Genomic DNA, 14,965 nt, shown 5'->3' with positions numbered 1-14,965 from the left:
GAGGGAACATAATGACTCCTAACCAACATATCACGGAGGTTAGGACTACGCCGCGGTGTCATCGCCGGAAGAGGAGTAATGATTCTAGACAAACGTTTGTCGGTTTTTAAAATCGACCAATGTTTATTAAAGATCCCTTGCATGATGTTCCATTGCTTATTGTACCCTGATATGTATCTTACCACATTATCCGAATCTTTTCTTCCCTTCACTTGGGATTTAAGTAGGTCAGTTCTGGTCTTGGTTTTGGCATACTCATATTCACGTTTCACGTCTGATTCTTGATAACCTCTATTGAGAAATCTGTTCATCAGATCCTTGGATCGATGCTCAAACCCATCTTCAGTGGAGCAGATCCTCCTAGCCCGAAGGAATTGTCCCCTTGGGATAGCCCTAATGATGTGTTTTGGGTGGGAGGAGTCAGCCATTAAGTAAGAATTCACAGAAGTGGTTTTTCTGAAAATATCGGTGTAAAGCTTACCATCAGCCTCCACCTTTATCTTTAGGTCCAGAAAATCGATTTCAGTCTTACTGTACTTGCTCACAAGTTTAATCCCCATTTCATTAATGTTCAGATGGTTTAGAAAAAGGTTGAGCTCATCCTCAGTCCCCTGCCAAATGAACAAGATATCATCAATGAAACGTCTCCATGATACCACTTGCCACTCATCACAACAATTATCATTTGTTGTCAAGGATCTTTCCCAAAATCCCATAAATAAATTTGCATAGGATGGGGCGCATGTTGCCCCCATCGCAGTGCCTCGATTTTGTACATAGAATTTATCCTTAAAAACAAAGAAATTATGTCTCAGTACAAAGTCTAGCAGTTCTAAAATGAGCTCAACCATTTCATATGCCATATTTCCTGACTGAAGAAAAAACCTGCATGCACACAGACCATGTTCATGATGTATTGACGTGTACAAGGACTCCACATCACTCGTGACCAAGTACATATCTGATTCCAATCTCAGGCCCTCAAGGGATACAAGAATATCGGTTGAATCCCGTATATACGATGGAAGGGTTTCCACATGGGGTCTGAGATAGAAATCAATAAATCTACATGTCATTTTACAGATCCCTCCGATTCCCAAAATAATCGGTCTGCCAGGAGGGCATGTTACATTTTTATGCACCTTTGGTAAAAGGTAAAGAGTAGGTACTTTAGGTTCTTTGACAGTCAAACTCTCAAGAACCTCCCGTGTAATAATGCCCCTGTCTACTGCTTTCCTCAGGATAGTATCGAGTTTCGAGCTAAATAGAGTCATTGGGTTGTGATTTAGGACCCTATAAGTCTCTCTATCACAGGGGTCTCAAACTCGGCCGGGTAAGTGGGCCGCATATAGAAAAAATGGGAAGTTGATGGGCCGCATTACTTTCAAATTTGATACAATACAAAATTATTGTTAATCAATTAGTTATTTGAACTACTATAACACTACATTACTATAATAATAGCGCTAGGTTTAAAATTTGAGATATTTCTCCACGTGCTTATTTCAACAATCCAGCTTAAGTGTCGCTAAATGCAGTCCGGCGGCTCAGTTAGCACACATGTCAAGATTGGGCAGCCCCTTTTTAGATAGTGCCGCAGTGCCTTCTGTGTATGCTGCCGCAGTGCCCTCTGTGGATGCTGCCGCATGCCCTCTGTGGATGCTGCCGCAGTGCCCTCTGTGGATAATGCAACACATCCCTAGATAAGGCCACAGTGCCTTCTGTAGATAAGGCCACAGTGCCCTCTGTAGATAAGGCCACAGTGCCCTCTGTAGATAAGGCCACAGTGCCCTCTGTAGATAAGGCCACAGTGCCCTCTGTAGATAAGGCCACACACCCCTAGATAATGGCAGTGTCCTCTTCAGATACTGTCACACACCCACTTGTAGATAACGCCACAGTGCCCTCTGTAGAGGCTGCCACAGTGCCCTCTGTAGAGGCTGCCACAGTGCCCTCTGTAGAGGCTGCCACAGTGCCCTCTGTAGAGGCTGCCACAGTGCCCTCTGTAGAGGATGCCACAGTGCCCTCTGTAGAGGCTGCCAAAGTGCCCTCTGTAGAGGCTGCCCCAGTGCACTCTGTAGAGGCTGCCCCAGTGCCCTCTGTAGAGGCTGCCCCAGTGCCCTCTGTAGAGGCTGCCCCAGTGATGTCAGAAGAGAGAGAGAAAAAAACACACGGCGCCACCTTGTGCAGGTCAATATGTAAGGTGGGTGAGGAGAGGGGGCATTACCATGCTCACCTAGGTCGGATGTATATAGCGCAAACGTAGATCCACATATGCTGCTGCCAGATCCGAATCGGTTCCCAGAAGGGACCGCTTGATTAGCGAAGAAAGGAGGAAAAAAATGGATCGTCTGGAGGCGCTGCTTGTGTTTTATCAGGTTTTATACTCCAGTCACATCCTGAGCTGCATTTACAATTCTGCTGGTGCCCTGTTAGCTCTCAGGCTCTTATATGTCGCTGCTCGCAGGGCACCAGCAGAATTGTAAATGCAGCTCTGGATCTGACTGGAGTATAAAACCTGATAAAACACAAGCAGCGCCTCCAGACGATCCATTTTTTTCCTCCTTTCTCCAGTGATGTCAGGGGCTTGCCCAGAGCTGGAGTCCCAGGCAGAGCGCTAGTAGGCTCTTCCTAGGACTCCAGCTGTGCTCCTGACATCACTGGGACTCCTGCTCTGGGGAAGCCCCTGACATCATTGTCGATGTATGGACAGCGATGTCAGAGGCTTCCCCAGAGTCCCGGAGCAGAGCCGATAATAGCGCTCTGCCCGGGACTCCGATCTGGGGAAGACCCTGACACACTGTCCATATATGGGCAGCGATGTCAGGGAATTCCACAGAGTCCCGGAGCAGAGCCGACACCAGCGCTCTGCTCGGGACTCCGGCTCTGGGGAAGCCCCAGACATCGCTGTTCATATGTGGACAGCGATGTCAGGGAATTCCAGAGTCTCGGAGCAGAGCCGATACTAGCGGCTCTGTGTCCCGCGGGCCGCAGATGACAGCCCCAGGGGCCGCATGCGGCCCGCGGGCCGCGTGCTTGAGACCCCTGCTCTATCACCAAGTTGTCGCCCAACCTCTTTTTCATACATATCACATGGCCACACCACGACATTTCCACCCTTATCCGCTGGTTTGAATATAACGTCTTTCATCTGTTTTAATTCCCTGAGAGCCTCCCTCTCACAAGGTGCCAGGTTGTCACCAAAATTGTTGGAGATAGATCTCAAATCCTCAGTTACCAATCTAACAAAAATATCAACCTGTGGACAAAGGGAAAAGGATGGAAATGTCGTGGATTTCTTACGGACGCACAGGGGAAGTTTAGATGTACTCATCAATTCAACAGAACTTTCCTCCCTTAATTCCTCCAATGCTCTAAGGGCCTCCCTTTCAGTATCGTCACATGGTATAAACTCACCCGGATTAGAAAAATAGCGTTTAAGCATAAGTTTACGGGCAAAAAGGTGTAGAGATCTGTGCATCTGAGAGGTTAATACTAGATAAATTAATTACCTGTTTCCGTACTTTCGTTTGGTTCTCTCTGAGACCTCCATAATTTTTCCTTTTGTAGTAATTTCGGGTATGCATTCGAGATCGATCCGATTCCTCTTGATTTATTGAGGTTACACGTTTGTCTAAAAAACGTTCCCCTACATTGCTTCTGGTAGATGAAACCGAAGATGATCGCGATGAAGACACAGGTCTCCCTGATCTTTGCCATTTATAGGCAGTATTAGACTGGTAGTCTGCAAGATCTCTTTTAAATTTTCTAGCCTTATCAGCTTGAACCTCACTCTCCCACTTTTTGAAATCGTTATCCAGTTCACTTTCGAATTCCTTAAGTGATTTCTCACTCAATTCTTTCTTTAATTTATCATTTAGTTCCTCAATTTCCACTTCAGTGACCTCCAGAGTCTTATTATCTAGACCAATAAGAAGTTCCAGGAAATTCTTAGAGCAATTCTTACATGACTCCTCCCACTTGCTCCTAAAGGTTGTGTTGTCAACCGGGAAGGAGGGGAACAATTGGGCCCTTAAACCACGGGGAATAATATCCCGTTGTAAATAATTCTCAAGAGAGGCTTTGTTCCACCACACTCGAGTTCTTTTTTTCAAAAGATATTTCAAAGACACTTTAATCTCCTTCACATCAGTATTTGCATCCTCATAGGGTAATTCAGTACCATCAAAAACATAAGCTAGTTGTGTGACCCATGTTCGGTCGCGTAATTTATAATCCATATAAGAATTTTTATCTGCTACAAAAATACAAAAAATACGAATTTATCAACAGAAATTGTACTTAGAGCATATATCAAACCATCAGGTATGACAATGATTATCAGAAATCCAAAAATATACCTGATGTAAAAAATAACACCAAGTAGACAAAAAAAGTAAAATATGTAAATCTTTATTATCCCATACGGGAGAAATTACCCACAAAAAACATACATTTAAAATACAAAAAACTAAAAACACCCCGGATGGGAATGTGCACCAAGTCCCATGGAAATGACCATATGTTATAACAAGATGACAGCATAAGACATACTAGTAAAATAGCCAGAAGATCCAATATCTAGAATGATCAACTTTAAACGGCAAGATATGACTCAATATTTATGCAAAAGTACATCAAAGTCTATCACAGTCTAAATAGATCGTCATTTACCTGAAGTGGACATGGTAAAGAAACATACTCCGATCCAAGGACCACCTCGACGCGCGTTTCACTTCCTTTGTCATCCTCAGTCCCCTGCCAAATGTACAAGACATCATCAATGAAACGTCTCCATGATACCACTTGCCACTCATCACAATAATTATCATTTGTTGTCAAGGATCTTTCCCAAAATCCCATAAATAAATTTGCATAGGATGGGGCGCATGTTGCCCCTATCGCAGTGCCTCGATTTTGTACATAGAATTTATCCTTAAAAACAAAGAAATTATGTCTCAGTACATAGTCTAGCAGTTCTAAAATGAGCTCAACCATTTCATATGCTATATTTCCTGACTGCAGAAAAAACCTGCATGCACGCAGACCATGTTCATGATGTATTGACGTGTACAAGGACTCCACATCACTCGTGACCAAGTACATATCTGATTCCATGATGCGTTTGAGCATCGATCCAAGAATCTGATGAACAGATTTCTCAATAGAGGTTATCAAGAATCAGACGTGAAACTTGAATATGAGTATGCCAAAACCAAGACCAGAACTGACCTACTTAAATCCCAAGTGAAGGGAAGAAAAGATTCGGATAATGTGGTAAGATACATATCAGGGTAAAATAAGCAATGGAACATCATGCGAGGGATCTTTAATAAACATTGGTCGATTTTAAAAACCGACAAACGTTTGTCTAGAATCATTACTCCTCTTCCGGCGATGACACCGCGGCGTAGTCCTAACCTCCGTGATATGTTGGTTAGGAGTCATTATGTTCCCTCCACATCCAATAAATATATTTTTGGATCAAGGGGGCCCAAATGGGGCAACGTGTCATGTGGTAAATGTGGAGCCTGTCAAAGTATGGAGAGAACTGACTAATTTTTTGGCTCAGATCGCACCAAGGTTTATAAAATTGTACACTTTGTTAACTGCAATACTAGGAATGTCATCTACCACGCACGCTGTCCCTGTAACAAGATATATATAGGAATGACCTCAAGGGATCTAAAAACACGGAAAATGGAACACATTAGGGACATTAAGGGCATTCAACATAGACACGATGGATTTGATGATACCCTTTTTGGTGACAGAAGTAAGCCTCTTGCAAGGCACTTCAAGGAGTTCCGTGATAGTAATTGGAGACTCTTGGAAGTTAAGGGCATTGACCGGATTTATGCTGGGAGCCGCGGGGGGGGGGGGGATATTGGGAAGAATTTAATGAGAAAGGAAATTAAATGGATTGTTACTTTGGACACAATGTCCCCTAGGGGCCTGAACGAATCCCAAAGTTTTGCATCTTTTCTGTAATTGCTATGTTTAAGACTAATGCTGTTTTTAATTTTGCTGTTAGTGTCGATATAATGGATTCCTGCCGAGAGTGATACCGAGAAAATAAACCGGTATATATGGATTAGTGCCGATGATCATATAAGCTGGAAGATGCGAAGATATGAATATAATACATGGATGTATCTGTATGAATTATATGTGTGTGGTTTTATATTTGTATGAGTGGTCATATCAATAATATATTTATATGTATGTAAGATATGTAGAATGTGTAAACATGTATGCATGCCATTAAATAATAAATTTTGTTATGGAAGTTTTAATGTGTACGTACACTAATTGGATATTTATTTATTTATTTATTGATATTTACTGCCTTTAAATTTATGGTTATATTTATATTATATTTTTTGAGTGGATTCTGATATATATATATATATATATATATATATATACATATATATATATATATATATATATATATATATATATATATATATATATATATATATATATATATATATATATATATATATATAATTAATGTTTATCACTGTGGGGGATATGTATGTAAAAATGTGTTTGTTATTATATTATTAATTTAATCTTAAATGTGATTCATTTTACTGTGAACACTATATATTTATAAATTTATGTGTATGTAATGTAATGTAATTTAATTTCACTTCATTTTTGGATCCGTGCTGCTCATCCTGGTCGATACCCGTGATCTTTGGTTACGGGTTTTCGTTTGGGATCAGCATCTATGAATCCATCAACCTATTATTGTGCACTTTATATTTATAATTGTCAAATATAATTAAGGGTCTGGTCCGTTTTTTGGTCCTCTTAGTTTATTTTCTTATGGGGGGGTTTTAATACACATGATATTTTGTGTTGGATTTTGTATATTACGTTTAATCACATTTAATCATTATGTGTATGATACATTGCAACTAATGAATTTCATAGAATTTTAATATAAGGATGATATTTGTGGTCAGTCATGTATATATTTATTTATCTATTTATTTTTTGAGTAATCTAATTCTGGCATTTAATGTTACGCATATTAAGGATACTTTCGATGTAGTCCGGTTTATTTTTATGTGCACGTACATAGGCATCATTGATAGTTTTTGATAGTTTCAGGGACCGGAATGATTTATGACACTTTCCCCTAATGATAGTATGCTTCCTGCTTCACCTGTTGGGTACTTGATGGGTGCGCATGCGGGTCGCGTGATCTCTCATGCGTCGGACCGGAAGTTGTCTTTATGTCTGAGAACGAGACCTGGTTTACAGGTACGAACTTCCGGCCGTGACGCGGATGGTCTGACGCGTGGGGATGTGCATGACCTGTCATGCGCCGCTTAAAATCACCTCATTTGGAGGTGTACTTAAGAGGGGAATCATTAGGCATACCTCACCTCCTGACGAAGGAAGCGAAACGCGCGTCGAGGTGGTCCTTGGATCGGAGTGTGTTTCTTTACCATGTCTTTAATGACGGGGGTGGGGAGACAGAAAAGTGAGCCCTAATCTACCCGCCACACAGTCCCTGCCTACTTGCAACGACCCGCCCTAGGCGACGGGGTACAACTGGGCGACGGTCCCTACGCTCAATAAGTGCACGACAGACAAACAGACAAGGGTACACAGAGCTAGGGGGAGAAAGGGGCAGTTGCCCACGGCAACACCGTGAGCAACAAGAGAAGTGAACAAGCCGAGTCAAACCAGGAGTGAACGAGGTGCCAAACGCAGAGCAGTAGAGTAGTAAACAAGCCGAGTCAAACCAGGTGTGTACGAGGTACCAAACGCAGAGCAGGAGAGTAGTCAGCAAGCCGGGGTCAATATGAAGCAAGGACAATAGTACAAGAAGCTGCAGCAGGGCCAGGAAACCAAACGAGAAGAATCACAAGCAAAGGAGGAACAGGAAAGGCAGGTATAAATAGACAGAGGGCGGGAGCTAGCTCCGTCTGGCCAGGCTGTGATAGGTTCTCCCACTCCTAAGCCTGCCACCCTGAGTGGTGGAAGATGGAGTCAGTCTCACAGACATAGAAGCAGGTGTAGACTGATTATCTATGGGCGTTAACCCCGAAGCTGTGCCTGGCAGATCCTTTACAGTGTCCACTTCAGGTAAATGACGATCTATTTAGACTGTGATAGACTTTGATGTACTTTTTCATAAATATTGAGTCATATCTTGCCGTTTAAAGTTGATCATTCTAGATATTGGATCTTCTGGCAATTTTTTGTATTTTTGTAGCAGATAAAAATTCTTATATGGATTATAAATTACGCGACCGAACATGTGTCACACAACTAGCAAATGTTTTTGATGGTACTGAATTACCCTATGAGTATGCAAATACTGATGTGAAGGAGATTAAAGTGTCTTTGAAATATCTTTTGAAAAAAAGAACTCGAGTGTGGTGGAACAAAGCCTCTCTTGAGAATTATTTACAACGGGATATTATTCCCCGTGGTTTAAGGGTCCAATTGTTCCCCTCCTTCCCGGTTGACAACACAACCTTTAGGAGCAAGTGGGAGGAGTCATGTAAGAATTGCTCTAAGAATTTCCTGGAACTTCTTATTGGTCTAGATAATAAGACTCTGGAGGTCACTGAAGTGGAAATTGAGGAACTAAATGATAAATTAAAGAAAGAATTGAGTGAGAAATCACTGGCTGGTTATACAAGTGGGGGGGGGGGACCACACGTAATTTTTTTAAATTATTTATTTTTTTATTTTTTATTTTTTTTAAAAAAGACATGGGGTTCCACCCAATTTATCATAACCAGCCACATACAACACAGTGTTATTAGCCTGGGAATGGACAAAACCAGTGGCCCTTCCCACCCATGTAATGCCAGACTGCTGTGGCCTTGTATATGGCTAGTTATTAAAAATGTGGGGGACCCGTCTATTGTTAAATTTGTTAAATTAAAAAACAAAAAATGACGTGGGGGTCCCCCCCATTTTTATAACCAGCCCGATACAACACAGCAGCAGCAGCAGCCCAGCATTACAAGGGTGGGAAGGTCCACTGTTTTTGGCCCTTCCCAGCCGCATAATACCAGCCTACGGCCGCCCCAGTACCCGACCATCACACCAGATGGTCAGGTACTGGATCGTACCAAGCTCTTCCCGGCACCCCTGGTGGTGGTGGGTACCGGTGGTAATAATGGGTGGTTAGTGCTAGCCTCTGCACCGGCTAACACTAAGTACCGCCTTAATAATGGACGCTGTCAATCAGCCAACTGCCATTATCTAGGCACTAATAAAGTTTAAAAAAAAACACAAAGACAATTCTTTTTTATTGAAATAAGAAATCCCCAACAAAACCCTCGTTAACCATTTTATTAAAATTTGAAAAAACTTAGATCTACGCAGTAGTCCAACGAATCGAAGATGTAGTCCAATCGGTACATCAAAATCTGCAACAATATAAAAAAACAGTTATCAATGTGAACAATAACAATACTTCTACTTACCTACACACATATATACACGCACACACAAACAAACAACCATACACAAACACACATATATATACACAAACACAGCAAGATATACACACACACACACACACATAAACAGACAAACAAACACACATATACACGAACTCACTCATATAAAAACAAAAACACACATATCCAAACACACACATATACACGAACACACACATATACACAAACACACACACATATACACAAACACATATACACAGTTATACACAAACACAACAAGATATACACAAACACACACACACACAAAGAGACAAACACACACACATATACACACACATATACACGAACTAACACATATACACAAACACATATACAAACAAAAACACACATACCCAAACACACACATATACACAAACACACACATATACACAAACACACACATATACACAAACACACACATAAACACAAACACATGTACACAAACAGACCCATATATACACAAACACACACATTTACACACAAACACACACACACACACACACAAACAAACACATATACACAAACACACCCATATATACACAAACACACACACATAAACACACAAACACACACCCATATACACACATATACACAAACACACATATACAAAAACACACACAAACATCTACACACACACACACACACACACACACACAGTTCACAGCAGCACAGAGTATTTCAGGAGATGAGCGTGCGGATCTTGTGCGGGGTGGTGACTTGCCAATCATGTGAAGGTGTTATTGAGGACAGGAGTGGAGGAGAGGTAACAGACTGAGCTACGTAATGGTAAGAGCAGAGTTCACAGCAGCACAGAGTATTTCAGCAGATGAGCGTGCAGATTTTGTGCTGCTGTGAACTCTGCTCTTACCATTACGTAGCTCAGTTGTACCTCTCCTCCACTCATGTCCTCAATAACACCTTCACATGATTGGAGAGTCACCACCCCGCACAAGATCCGCACGCTCATCTCCTGAAATACTCTGTGCTGTTGTGAACTCTGCTCTTACCATTACGTGGTGACTTGCCAATCATGTGAAGGTGTTATTGAGGACAGGAGTGGAGGAGAGGCACAACTGAGCTACGTAATGGTAAGAGCAGAGTTCACAGCAGCACTGAATCTGCACGCTCATCTCCTGAAATACTCTGTGCTGCCTTAAACTCTATGGACAGGTCAGGATCCTGTTTCTTTTAAATGCTGCACTGTAGCGCAGCCTTATATAGTGGATCGAGCGGGTTCCCCAGCAGCATTTAAAAGAAACAGGATCCTGACCTGTCCACAGAGTTTAAGGCAGCACAGAGTATTTAAGGAGATGAGCACGGCCGGGCACGGCCGGCCACGGGCAGCCGGTCGTTTTTCCGAGCCGTGCTCCCATTATAAAATATATTACCCGTAAAGACGGGTGGCTACATGTGTGCACCCGTCATTATGGCAGCGTTGCTAGGCGACGTCAGTAAATAGTCACTGTCCAGGGTGCTGAAAGAGTTAACTGATCGGCAGTAACTGTTTCAGCACCCTGGACAGTGACTACCGATCACAATATAGAGTAACCTGTAAAAAAAAATGACGTTCATACTTACCGAGAACTTTCTGCTTCCTCCAGTCCGGTCTCCTGGCCGTTGCCTTGGTGACGCGTCCCTCTCGACATCCGGCCCGACCTTCCTGGATGACGATACAGCCCATGTGACCGCTGCAGCCAATCACAGGCTGCAGAGGCCTCTGCAGCCAATCACAGGCTGCGCGTCAGAAAAGAAGGTCGGACTGGAGGAAGAAGAGGGACTCGTCACCAAGACAACGACCGGGTACGTATGAAATGCTTTTTATTTTATTTTTAATCAGCAGCCTCTTTTCTCTATCAGTGATTGATAGAGATAAGTGGCTGCCGATTTGTATAATATTTTTGACCGGGTTCGGTCAAAACGGGTTCGGCCGAACTTTTCCGGATGTTCGGACCGAAACCGGGTTCGGTTGTCCCGGTTCGCTCATCTCTAGTCACAAATAGCAAAATATCGTCCGCAAATAAAGCACATTTGTGTTCAACTAGACCAACTTTAACGCCTTTAATATCCAATAGTTAAGGGCTCTATTGCCAGTGCAAACAAGGCCGGTGAGAGAGGGCAGCCCTGTCTCATGCCCCTCCCGATACGAATGGGATCAGACAAGAACCCCTTAGAAAACACCCATGTTGAAGGCTGAGCAAAGAGGCCCCAGAGTAACAAAATGAGGTCCAAATTTCATCTTCTCAAGTATAAAAAATAGATAGTCCCACGAAAGTGAATCAAATGCTTTTTGCAAATCTAGGCTTAAAAGCATGCCTTGGGGTTTGCTTCCTCCATCCCATCAAGATCGCACCTGAGTTATTAAATCTATAGCCCTCCGTGTTTGGTCTCCTGCCTGTCTACATGGTACAAAGCCAGTTTGGTCTGCATGTATGTAGCCAGGAAGGTAAGCATTAAGTCTGGTCGCTAAAATTTTTGTCATAAGCTTGAGGTCTACATTTATTAATGATATAGGTAGATAATTCGCTCTATCACTATGGTCTTTATTTGGCTTAGGTATAACATGTATTAAGGCAGTATTAGAATGAGGAGGGACCACATAGGCATTAAATAAAATAGATAAATGTGGTGCCAGAATGTCACTATATTTTTTGTAATAGAAAGAGGAAAACCCATCAGGTCCAGGTGCCTTGTTAGAATGAGTCACTTTAATAGCTGCAATAACCTCATCAGTCGAAAAATCAGCTTCCAGAGAATCCCTATACCTAGAAGAGATCACTTTAGGTAGCATGTGAGAGAAAAAGGTTTCCGCTCTCAAAGAGGAGAATGAGGTAGAATTTGCATACAACTTAGAGTAAAACGTATGAAATTCCTGTAAGATTTTCATCGGGTTCTGGGACAGGGATCCATCTGACCATCGAAGCTTTGGAAGCGAATGTACCGAATACCTAGGGGTCAATCGTCTACCTAACAGAGTACCTGGCTTATTCCCCCGAGTGAAAAAACTATGCGAAGACCATCGCAGGCTTTTTTCTGACCAGCTTGTCGAACTGAGGTTAAGGTCTGTTCGCGCCGTTTCAAACTGTCGTCTGATGTCAGCTGATGGATTGCGTTTGAGCTGATTTGAAAGATCTAGGAATAATCGTTCTTTAGGTGCTAAGGCTTCTCTAAAATGTTTTTTTCTTTCGTGATGCTATTTGGATAATTTTCCCCCTTATAGTAGCCTTATGGGCTTCCCAATTTATGATAGGAGAAGTGTCTTGCGACATATTGGTTAAGAAATATGCTTCCAATTCTGTGCGAAGTTCCCCTACGACATCAGGATCAGACAACAATGAATCGTTTAGTCTCCAAGAGGACAATGGGTGTCGTTCACACAAATCAAGAATGCGCATTTGAAGGGGATCATGGTACGACCACGGGGTAGATAATATGCGAGCCTGCCCGACCTTCGGGACAAGGCAAGATGATATGAAAATATGATCAATACAGGTAAATATATAATGGGCGGAAGAGTAAAACGTGTAGTCATGTGAGGTAGGGTTACATTCCCTCTAAAGATCCACCACATCTATGGAGTGGAGAAAACGCGCTACAGAAAGACTAGTCTTATTAGGAGGTATAGCTCTGGAGGAAAGTTCCCTAGATTTGTCCATAGAGAAGTCCAAAGCTACATTAGAATCTCCAGCTAGAATCAGCGGGCCCTCGATCAATGGGTGCAACTGCTTCCAAATGGAATGAAAGAACTGTTACTGGTGCGTATTGGGAGCATAATAATTTATAAACGTTACTGGGGAATCATGAATTGTACCTGATATCAAAATGAATTTCAGGATCCCGAAACACGTTATGCATGGTGAATGGAACAGAACGTGCCATCCATATGCCGACTCCGCGTTGTTTGGTAGACGCACTTGCTAGGTAGTGTTGCGGGTGGGATTTGTGGAAATATGCTGGGAAAGTAATCGTAGAAAAATGAGTTTCCTGTAAAAATAAAATATCCGCATGAATTGACTTATAATATAGAAAAGCTTTGCGAAGTTTCACAGGTGAATTCAATCCCTGTACATTATGAGTAACAATAGAAAGGGTGTTATTGTCAGCAGCCATCATGGTATCCTAAATAAAAATGCAAATATAAACATAACCTCTTCTGCCATGGGAAAGGGTAAAGGAACGAAGATAGAAAGAAAAAAAAAAGGGGGAAAGAGAAAGAAGAACAGGTGGTCAATAGACCGGCCAGTCTCAATGACTGAAATGTGGAGGTGCAGACCCTCAACCAGGCCAAGCCTGAAGCAAATCATATACATTAGTGGACTTGACCTGAATACAACAACAGTAGGTATCAACACAAATAAATGCATAGTTCATATGGATGGGACTCCCCATCATACCCCACCCAGAAGGTCAATGTGGTTATCGCGTAACCCCCCTCCCTGAATGCACTGAAACAAGGCAAAACCCAGCAGTGCCATTATAGCACCATAACACTATAGCACCATAACATAAAATATACATTCCAGAGATGGGACAGGCAGGCAAAACACAAGTTACCCAGATGTCCATAAAGGGCAACCCCGAATAGCATATACATTATGAATAATGGATGAATTGCAGAAGGTAACAGTACAACATTATTACAGAAACCGTGTGCGTATGGACGAGGTAGATAAGACTACGCTCCCGGGAGGGAGGGAAAGGCACAATGCAAAAAATATCCCAAATTAGTAACTCCCATAACCCAACTACCTATCAGGTGAGTATATCCTGAGAATATAATACATAATTTGTACACTAGACCTCAAAACGGCAAACCAAACCACTATAGGGCATAGTAGTGCGCTGGTAGAAAAATAAAAATAAACCCAGACATACTAGGAACTAGAATGATATGACAGGTCTGAAATCAGCATTATGTATTATGCACGGTAAAAGTGTGGACTAAAACTAGTATGTACTGTATATACCCCAAGAATATAGCTACAAACATCCAGGTAAATAAACCAAATGTTGGGAATTAAGCGTCTAAGCAGATTCAGATCCTGAGGAAAATACGGTAATATAAGAAAGTCAGTCAAGTAATTCAAATTCAAAATGGGTCCGTGGGACCAGAACATCTGACCCATCAGGAAACATATGGGAAGATTGTAAAAGTAAGCATGGGACATTCATCAGGATCACGGTGGCTGTTGTGGATGACTTCCAGAGGGAACCGATGAAAGCTGCGAATGCTTTCGACGTTGCCATATAGGAGAAAGAGGTGACGGTGGTCCCATCGTCTGTGGTTGTGAATGGTGTTCCGGATGAGGCAAAATCTTCAGTTTAGCAAGAACATTTTCCCCTTCTTGGAAAGTTGAAAAACTGTATTGTCGGTTGTCATACATGAACCACAGATGGAAAGGAAATGCCCATCTATAATTCACATTATGCGAGCGTAATACTTGTAACAGTGGGCGTAATGTCCGTCTTTTCTGAATAGTAGATAG

The sequence above is a fragment of the Rhinoderma darwinii genome, chromosome 3, assembly GCF_050947455.1.
Source record: "Rhinoderma darwinii isolate aRhiDar2 chromosome 3, aRhiDar2.hap1, whole genome shotgun sequence".
Lineage (NCBI taxonomy): Eukaryota > Metazoa > Chordata > Amphibia > Anura > Rhinodermatidae > Rhinoderma > Rhinoderma darwinii.
This window is presented reverse-complemented; position numbering follows the sequence as displayed.